General features: G+C 43.7%; 1 long non-coding RNA gene across 1 annotated transcript; it reads right to left on the bottom strand.

The window, feature by feature from the left end:
- Positions 1–440: 440 nt before the first annotated feature.
- On the bottom strand, positions 441–3,849 carry LOC107299752. The gene is made up of 3 exons (XR_001549198.1): positions 3,787–3,849; positions 1,693–1,859; positions 441–557 (listed from the first exon to the last, which is right to left on the bottom strand). It is a non-coding gene; the product is annotated as an uncharacterized LOC107299752 (long non-coding RNA).
- Positions 3,850–8,784: the final 4,935 nt, after the last annotated feature.

The raw sequence follows: 8,784 nt of genomic DNA, 5'->3' as shown, positions 1-8,784 counted from the left end.
ATTATTATTATTATTATTATTATTATTATTATTATTATTATTATTATAATATACATAAGCAGTTGTGAAATACAGTAAAGCCACCCCTATGTTTTTTTTACTAAATCTCTCTAATGAGCTTCTGGGATAATCTAGCTTTCTCGGTTTTAAACAGCTTGACTGTTTAAAAGCTTTATTCCTAAACAAATCTGTTTGGATCTACTTTAGCTCCCGCTTCAAAGGTGGAGCAAGCATGTTTCTTCTTCCTTATGTCCCAGGAGACGCATAACAATTTTATTTTTTGCTTTGTTTTTCTTAACCACCTGGTGTTCCTGTTATCAAGATCTCAAGAATTAATGTAAGGAGTTTGAAACGGTGGCCCTTAAGGCATCAAGATTGTTTTTTTTAAAAAAACAAAAACACATTAAAGTCACGTACAGTCAATACAAGCTGAAGGGGAAAGTATTACCTAGTGTAATCCTTGTCGACTTCATACTCGTATTTCATCCAGGTGTCTCGATAGACCGTAAACTCCATTATGGTTAAGAGAGCCATGGTTGTAAAAGCTATTAGAGAAACTAAAGAAGAAGAAGTACATAATGAGATGAAAATGGCATTGACTGGGAGAAGCTATACGTTTTAAAGTATACATTAATAGACTAAGTGATTCTATAGAGTCTAGCGCAGGGGTAGACTCTTTTATGACTCGTGGACTTCAACTCCCAGAATTCCTCAGCTAGCCATGCTGAGGGGAAAGGGAGAGGTTGCCAAGCTGAGCCATGCTGGCTCAGGAATTCTGGGAGTTGAAGTCCACGAGTCATAAAGCGGCCTAGGCCTAGGCCAGGGGAAGGCAACCTTGGCTATTTTATGACTCGTGGACTTCAACTCCCAGAATTCCTCAGCCAGCCACACTGAGGGAAAAGGAGAGGTTTCCAAGCTGAGCCATGCTGGCTGAGGAATTCTGGGAGTTGAAGTCCACAAGTCTTAAATTTCCAAGGTTGAGGACCCCTGATATAGGGCAGGGGTGGGGAACCTTGGTTCTTTTATGACTCGTGGACTTCAACTCCCAGAATTCCTGAGCCAGCCACGCTGAGGGGAAAGGGAGAGGTTTCCAAGCTGAGCCATGCTGGCTCAGGAATTCTGGGAGTTGAAGTCCATGAGTCATAAAAGAGCCAAGGTTGCCTACCCCTGGCCTAGGCTGGTATAAAAACTCCTGCTAGAGCAGGGGGTTGGACTAGAAGACCGCCAAGGTCCCTTCCAGCCTTGTGATTCTATCATTTTGTGATTCTACAGATAGTCCTTGACTTACGACTACAATTGAGCCCAATTTTTCTGCTCCTAAGCCAGTCAGCTGTTAAGTGAATTTTGCCCCCTTTTACGACCTTCCTTGCCACAGCTGTTCAGGGAATCGCTGCTGTTGTCGGGTTAAGTGAATTTGGCTTCCCTTGACTTGTCAGAAGGTCGCAAAAGGGGATCTCATGATCGGGGGGGGGGACGCTGCACCCGTCATAAATATGAGTCAGTTGCCAAGCATCTGAATTTTCATTACATGACCGTGGGGAGCGCTGCAACGGTCGTGACGTGTGAAAAAACGCTCATAAATCTTTGTTTCCAGTGCCGTCGTTGACTCTGAACGGTCACTAAACCATCTGCTGTAAGTTGGGGACTATCTCTACTCCCAAAGCACAAAGCAAACCGATCCGCCGGGCTCACCTGTTCCTCCACTCGTTGAGGTCTCGATGTAGCTGTCTGGAATCTTCGGGAAGGCGTCCAATTCTTTCACTAAATTCAAAGTCTTCTTCCGATTCAGTCGCCTCATCTTCAACAGATCCCTCAGCAGATCCCTCCTTCATAGAGACGCGGCTTGGGCAGGAGCGTCACTGAATGGAGACAAAACCGCAAGCGTTCGCCTTGAGCACAGCAGCTGAACAGGTGCGTCACGCGTGAAACTGGGCGAGACGGATGCCGCACCAACAAGAGATACTTAACGGGATTAACATTCTAGCTCCGTCTTCTTGCCCCTAAGACCGTGGTGGCGAACCTATGGCACGCGTGCCAGAGGGGCACTCAGAGTCCTCTCTGTGGGAACGCGTGCTGTTGCCCCAGCCCCGCCTCCCCCCATGGACCCCTCCTCACCGGCAGCCCCCCCGGAGGAGAGTCGCCCCCGGGCGCGGCCCATGCAGAGCAGCGCAACCAAGGACACGGCACCCGGGCAGCGAGGATGACTCCACCCTTGCACCCCGTCACGTGCAGATGATGCTGCGGGGCACGGGCGGAGGCCATGGCCACCATGGCGCTGGTGAGCCACCTGGACCATCTGTGGTGGGCCGTGGAAGTAGTGGGTGGCCCTGCGGGCGGGTGGGGTGGTTTTGGGGCGCATGGTCTCTAAAAGGTTCACCCAACGTACCTAAGGTAGGACTGGCCCAACGTACCTAAGGTAGGACTAGAACTCACCGTCTCCTAGTTTCTAGCGCAGGCTAGTGTGAGAAGTCAGCCCCCCCCCCGAGAAAGAAATATTTTTGGAAATATTTAAAAGGGCAGAATATATTTCCCTAAAGGATTTTAAAAGCAGAAGCCAATCCCGCCCCCAAGTCTCCCTCCCCCAAACAGACACCAAGTCTGCAGAATGCAGATGTGATAATCTTGTCAGAAAGACTGGAGTCAGGAAACTGGGATTATGAAGAAAGAGATCCCTAGAATCAACACACCAAAAATCTAAGAGTCATCAGCCACAGCCCCAGGGAAGCAGGATTGACCTTTGGGACATACTAGGATTAACCCACCACCATCAGAATACCAGAAAGACACACTCAGACTCAGGTCAAGGTTCATGCCACAGGAACAACTCCAAACAAAAAGCTCAAGAAGGTATAAAAACCCACTCCCTACATGTGCTCGCCCTCTTTTCTTCCAGAGCCATCTTTCTGTTTGGCTCTCCTCTTCAATAAACTGCAACCTTCTTTCTAAAGCAGTCGTCATGTTGTTTATTCCCGGCTTGGACTGAACCACGATGAAGACTTTTCCTTCAACACGAGTTTCTAGCCTGGTGCCTAAACCAGACAAAAATGGCTCTCTAGAGCTGCTTAAAGGAGCTGTAAATAGGGTTTATGCTTGCACTCTGTGCTCCAAAGCATGGTTTTGCTTTTGAATCCAAAATGCTGCACACCCTTATTAATTAATCTTGATCTATGCTAAAATCCTGTCCGGTTTTATTCTTACTCTCAAAATTTATTGAGGAGGGGGTACATTGCAACCTAAGCACTCCTCCTCCATCGGCTAATTTTCTCTTCCAGATGCTCACGCTTCGCTACACCTATGGATTTACTCATACCTGACTCTGCCTAGAATATTATAACCTGACTGTAACACAGATAAATCCACAATTCCAGTTTTCAGACTGCAATAAAGACATTTTTTTTAAAAAAAAAAAAGTCTCCCACAGACCGTAACGTTATTTGGACTGTGGATTGGCTTCTTTCCTTCCTTCCTTCCTTTTTTTCTTCCTTCCTTCCTTCCTTCCTTCCTTTTCTCTCTCTCTCTCTCTCTCTCTCTCTCTCTCTCTCTCTCTCTCTCTCTCTCTCTCTCACACACACACACACACACACACAATATGGGCCATGAATTATGCAAATTTCCCTTCGGCTTTTTCCATTTACAGATACCAAGCTGTGCTTAAAAGCACTTTATCTGGAATTTCGCTGGAAAACCAAACCCGTTAAAACACAAGACAATTTCACTCATGAAAGCACAGGTTTGAAACAAAGCAAACACACACACACACACATCCAAAGACTCGAACAACATTACCTCGATTATCTGCTTCTTCTGTGTTAGCAAAAAAGGACGGAATCTGACCGGGTTTTGGACAGGGATTCTGAAGCAAAAAATACAGATTGTGAAGTTACAGAAGAAGGTCAGAGAAGCAGAAAAATTCTAAAAAAAAAAAAAAAGCACGGCCAGAGATCTTCAATCTTTTCCAGCCTTGAGTCACTTATCATAAAATGCCCGTTTTCAAAATAAAAAAAAAATAACATTTTTGTGATACAGCTGAGTCTTTATGACAATTCAGGCAAAAACCTCAACCAAGAATTTATCAGCCTTGGTGCAAATATGCAGAGTTTGCATATTTTAAGGAGAGATTTTTTGCAATTCACTGTATTCATGTAGGATCTGCCACTATGTCAGTTTATTTTATTTGTAATGATATTGCTTTTAACTAAATTTAGGAGAGGGTGCAGGTATTAATTGGGGAGGGGGGTAGAGCAGCCCCTTTGCCACCTTTATGTTGCCAATTAGGCTACACAGCATCATTCCTCGGCTTTTAGACACTTAATTTTGTCTGCAAAGGATTTAGACATAAGTCTATCAAACTGACAGCAATGGGCAAGTCAAAGATTAAAAAAAACCCCAGCCCAACACGAAGAAGCTGAAAAAAAAGCCAAGGGAACGAAGTTGAGAAAGATTCCAAGACTTCAAAAAAGTGAACGAACGAAAGCAAAACTGTTAAATAACAGAGTTAAACGGGGGAAAAAAGTCGTAAGTCACCTTTTCAGTGCTGTCTTAACTTCAAACAGTCACTAAATGAATGGCTGTAAGTCAGGGGGGGCTAGGTGTAGTACAGGGAGGGGGTCAAAAAAGTTACATCACGTGTAAAACAGGGGGGACTTTGATTGTATGGCTGTGGTCACCCTCTTGACTTTTGTGACTCCCCGGTAGATACCCTTGGGAATGATCAACATAAAAAAATGGATGGAATCACATCTGGTCACCCAGCACCATCATGTGATCTCATATCAAGGCAGCCTTCTCCCCAATGTGGAATTCCCATAATAATCCGGAGTCAACTACACCTTCGGGTATATAAAGAACGGTTGCTGGAATTGGGGTATGTCTAGTTTAATGAAGAGAAGGACGAGGGGGGACAGGATAGCAGTCTTCTAGTATCTCAGGGGTTGCCCCAAAGAAGAGAGAGTCAAGCTATTCTCCAAAGCGCCTGAAGGCAGGACAAGAAGCAACGGATGGAAACTAATCAAGGAGAGAAGCAACCTAGAACTAAGGAGAACCTTCCTGAGATGTTGGAACAATTAACCAGTGGAACAACCTGCCTCCAGAAGCTGTGAATGCTCCAAAACTGGAAGTTTTTAAGAAGAGACTGGACAGCCATTTGTCTGAAATGGTATAGGGTTTCCTGCCTGAGCAGGGGGTTGGACTCGATGACCTCCAAGGACCCTTCCGTCTATTCTATTCTATTCTATTCTACATTATTCTATTCTACATTACTCTATTCTATTCTACTCTATTCCACCTATTCTATTCTATTCTATTCTATTCTACATTACTCTATTCTATTCTACTCTGCTCCACTTATTCTATTCTATGCTGCTATTTCTATTCTTCATTCTTCTATTCTATTTACTCTACTCTACTCCACTCCATTTATTCTATTCTATTCTATTCTATTCTATTCCTATTCTATTTCTATTCTATTCTTCATTCTTCTATTCTACTCTACTCTATTCCCTGTTCTGTTCTATCCCTATCCCCATCCTATTCTTCGCACACAGTTTCATGAGATATCAACGAGATACACATATTGTTTGCCATTATCGAAATGAATGAAAGCCCAATAAATAGAATTCAGGAGTTCCGACTGGACAGGACCTCATGTTATCAATCATGGCACGGTGTAAACAGAATAACAGCAATGAACAAAAAAACAAAACACTTTTGCCTGGCTTCTAATTACAGTCTGCACTAAATGCACGTCCCATAAGTATTCCCTTTACTCTGTAACAAATAACTTGAAAACACAAGCATTAAAAGGCTTGTTATTTTTCCACAGGTAACAACTCAAGTCTACCACCAAAGCATTGCGTGTCTGTGAATCGTTGCTAAATTATTCTCTCATATTTTTTAGGCAGGGAATTTCTAGGGAGCCGCTAACATTTCACTGAATTGTCCCAAAGGTGCTTTTTTCAAGAGGCAACTGGACCTGTTTTTTCTTTGAAGACATTTGGGACAACCATGACCTGGATAGACTGAGAATCTCCATAGACATTTCACTGAATTGATTTCTCTTGGAATACAGAACGACGCCAATATTTGCAGAATATCAGCAAATAGCCCGAGGCTGCAAAGATGAAGTGAGGAAAGCTAAGGCTCAAAATGAACTAAGGCTTGCGACCAAAGTCAAAAATAACAACAACAAAAAAAGCTTCTTTCAACATGTAAAAAACAAGAAAAAAGTGAAGGAAATGATTGGTTCCATTAATGGGTGAAACTGGCAAGAAGGTGACAAGCAACAGGGAGAAAGCAGAACTATTTAACTCATTTTTTGCACCTGTCTTTACACAAAGGGAAAAACCAGACCAACCTACCAAAAATAGTGCCATAAACAACAGAATAGAAACACAAGTTAAGATAGGCAAGAAAATGGTAAGTGAGCACCTGTCCAGCCTAGATGAGTTCAAATCACCAGGACCAGATGGATTACACCCCAAGGTTCTCGAGGAACTGGCAGATGTGATCTCAGAACCACTGAACTATATTTTTCAAAGATCCTGGAGCACTGGAGAACTACCGGAGGACTGGAAAAGAGCTGATGTAGTTCCCATCTTCAAAAAAGGGAAAAAAATGGATCCAGAAAATTACAAACCTAACATTTTATATCCAGCTAGAAACCTTACTTCTGAAGCTCGCTGAACTTAGGGTGATTAACCTCTGAATACAGAAGACCATGCTACAAATGTTAAATACAAATCAGTTTCTTTGTGCCCAGAAGTGGACTGTGCCAGACCACATGCTAACAAATATTTGCAAACGTGGGCGAGGTTCAGATAAGTTGACTTAAGTAAGAAAAATGCTAGCAGATGCATTGTCAAAGCTGCCACACGGAGTGGATATGTTTCACAACTTTGTTTCCTTCTTCTAAAAATGAAAAGCCCACCTGATTCAAATGGTTGCAGGAATTGGATATGTCTAGTTTAATGAAAAGGACTTGGGGTGACATGATAGTAGTCTTCCATAGTCAAGGCCATGGTTTTCCCAGTTGCAATGTATGGCTGTGAAAGTTGGACCATAAGAAAGGCGGAGCGCCAAAGAATGGAGGCCTTTGAACTCTGGTGCTGGAGAAGACTCCTGCGAGTCCCCTGGACCGCAAGGTGATCAAACCGGTCAGTCCTAAAGGAGATCAACCCCGACTGCTCTTTAGAAGGCCAGATCCTGAAGCTGAAACTCAAGTACTTTGGCCACCTAATGAGAAGGAAGGACTCCCTGGAGAAGAGCCTGATGCTGGGAAAGATGGAGGGCAAGAGAAGAAGGGGACGACAGAGAAGGAGGTGGCTGGATGGAGTCACTGAAGCAGTCGGCGTGAGCTTCAATGGACTCCAGAAGATGGTAGAGGATAGGAAGGCCTGGAGGAACATTGTCCATGGGGTTGCGATGGGTCGGACATGACTTCGCAACTAACAACAACAGTATTTGAGGGGTTGCCACAAAGAAGAAGGGGTCAAGCTATTTTCCAAAGCACCTGAAAGCAGGACAAGAAGCAACGAATGGAAAATAATCAAGGAGAGAAGCAACCTAGAACTAAGGAGAAACTTCCTGACAGTTAGAACAATTAACCAGTGGAACAACCGGCCTCCAGAAGCTGTGAATGCTCCAACACTGGAGGTTTTTAAGAAGAGACTGGACAGTCACTTGTCTGAAATGGTATAGAGTCTCCTGCTTGAGCAGGGGGTTGGACTAGAAGACCTCCAAGGTCCCTTCCAACTTTATTATTCTGTTAGTTTATCTCATTAGAGAAGGAAGGGTTCTAAACCTAGAAAACACCATCCCTTTCCAAAATAAAACCTGACCCTCCAATTCAAAGGCATCCGTAGGAAGACATAACTTCCTTAGAAAATAAGTCAAATAAATCTACAATGAAGCTGGGGGGTGGGGACACTATAAGCTTTGCAAAGACTGGAGGCTGTCGGAGCAGCTTAATCTGCCCTGGGGCCTCAAAGCTTTGACAAGGTTTATAAAAATCTAACAATAAAAATCAATAGAGCCCTAATTTGGGGGTTTGAAAAACCTCAGCTCTCCTTCAGTCAAGCCACAATTTTCACTCAAAAGCCACGGGGATTTTTCAATCAGTTCTGAGTCGTCCAAGCCACCCCCGTTGCGATTTAGTCAGAACCAACCACAGAAAGTTTTATACTAACTACTTATTAAGGAGCAGGCCACAAGCAGAGGTCGCACGGCCCGCACAAGGATCAAAATCTACTTAAAGGCCAATTTAACCCGACACTTGATACCTTCTGCTCAATTTCCTGTCCGTTTCCAAAGTGTCAGCTAGTTTCCTTATAACCCTGGGTGTGTATCTTGTTAGAACATCAGGCACAGGCAATTCTGCATTGGAAAATATGACAGTGAAGTTTATGCAATAAGCAGCAGAGCTAAAAAAAAAAATAGGGTAATGTTAGGATTCTGGATCTTAACACTGGTTTATCTTTTGACACAGATAGTGCTCAACTTACAACCGTTCATTTAGCGACTGTTTGAAGTTACAATGGCACTGAAAACAGTGACTTACGACTGTACCATAAACAAGAGCTACAGAAAGGCCTGTAAGGATCTAAGTCCTTACATTTCTGCTGTTAAGTAAGACAGTTGTTAAGTGAGTTTTGCCCCATTTTACGACCTTTCTTGCCACCGTCGTTAAGGGAATCCCTGCGGCTGATAAGTTAGGAAGCCAGTTGTTAAGTGAATCTGGTTTCCCCATTGCTTATCAGAAGGGGGATCACATGACCTTGGGACAGTGCA

The sequence above is a fragment of the Protobothrops mucrosquamatus genome, unplaced genomic scaffold (genome assembly GCF_001527695.2).
Source record: "Protobothrops mucrosquamatus isolate PMUCROS unplaced genomic scaffold, P.Mucros_1.0 scaffold5411, whole genome shotgun sequence".
NCBI classification, from domain to species: Eukaryota; Metazoa; Chordata; class Lepidosauria; order Squamata; family Viperidae; genus Protobothrops; species Protobothrops mucrosquamatus.
Note: the sequence above shows the minus strand (reverse complement) of the source record. Positions and strands in the feature narration are given on the sequence as shown.